The following is a 1,299-nucleotide window of genomic DNA, read 5'->3' as shown; positions in this document are numbered from 1 at the left end:
AAGTAAGTTTCAATGTAAGAATAATGACATAGATCATAAGAAGATTCTTAAATTTTTCAATAAATTTGAGTATCAATCAACGAACTGGAGAAACTGAGACATCTTGTGAAGAAAAGCCTGATCTAGAAGACAAAATTAGTTAGACAATGGTTTTCAAGCAAGTTTGATTTGTAAAGGATTCCTCTAAAAGATTTATTGTGATTCTTGTACAATTGACAAAAACAAAGCAGAATTTTATAACCAGCTTATAAATTGAAGTCCTTCAGGATCAAACTAGTTTTAGAAACTTATACGAAGCACTCTTCAAATTAAATGTGTGACTGTTTTCATGATCAAATAGATGGGAAAATGCTAAGGAAAGAAATCAAACAGGGAAAACCCTTCCATCAGAAGTTAGGAATCTCATTTCAAATATAGACACTTTCTTTCTAACTAGTGGCTCCAAATTGATAATTAAGATGCTTGTCTACTAAATATATTAATATACGGATGCCATCAAACTTTAACTTATGCTCCTTTTCAACTTTTGAGTAGTTCTGAGAAAAACATATATGAGCTTCTCATCACAAATAAAATTATAACAGGGAGAAATATGTAAAATCTCTATAGAAACTGGAAATGAGCAATGCCAATTTTAACCAGGTAGAATTAGAAATGAAGAGGGCACAGCCATTGTCTCCTGCTTGGCTGGTATTTCATTGAAAAATGAAATGGGGTCCCACCCATATTGTTGCAATGCTGGAGATACAGAGCTGGAGATTCAGAGTTCCTCACGACCTAGTGACAATCATCACACAGACGGAGGGTTTAAGGTGGTATGAACTGTGCAGAGAGGATGCCTGTTAGGTTCTCCTGGGCATCCCTTGCTATGCTGATGGAAGCTTCATCGTCATGCGAAGAATGCTCCCGCACTGGGCCTTGACTTCTAGCTAAAAGCTCTATTCTCACCATTTTGAAATTCTTATTAAATTTCCACTTAATTTCTGCTGAAGTCACTCCTTCTGTTCCTCTGCCAGGTGACCCCTCTCACCTCATCTTTCTGTCAGGGACCCGGATAATGATCCAAGTCAGCTGTAGGAAAGTTAACAAAATGCCATTTAAAAAAAGAATAGAGAAAAGAGCTTAGGGCATGGTGTAAGTGGTGACAGAGAGCATGGTTCGCATGGGTGAGGCCCTGGGTTCAATTCCCAGTACCAGAAATTGAAGAAGAAGCAGAAGCAGCAGCAGAAGCAGTAGCAGAAGCAGAAGCAGAAGAAGCAGAAGCAGAAGAAGCAGAAGCAGAAGCAGAAGCAGAAGAAG

The sequence above is a fragment of the Dipodomys ordii genome, unplaced genomic scaffold (assembly GCF_000151885.1).
Source record: "Dipodomys ordii isolate 6190 unplaced genomic scaffold, Dord_2.0 Scaffold4, whole genome shotgun sequence".
Taxonomy (NCBI): Eukaryota; Metazoa; Chordata; class Mammalia; order Rodentia; family Heteromyidae; genus Dipodomys; species Dipodomys ordii.
Note: the sequence above shows the minus strand (reverse complement) of the source record.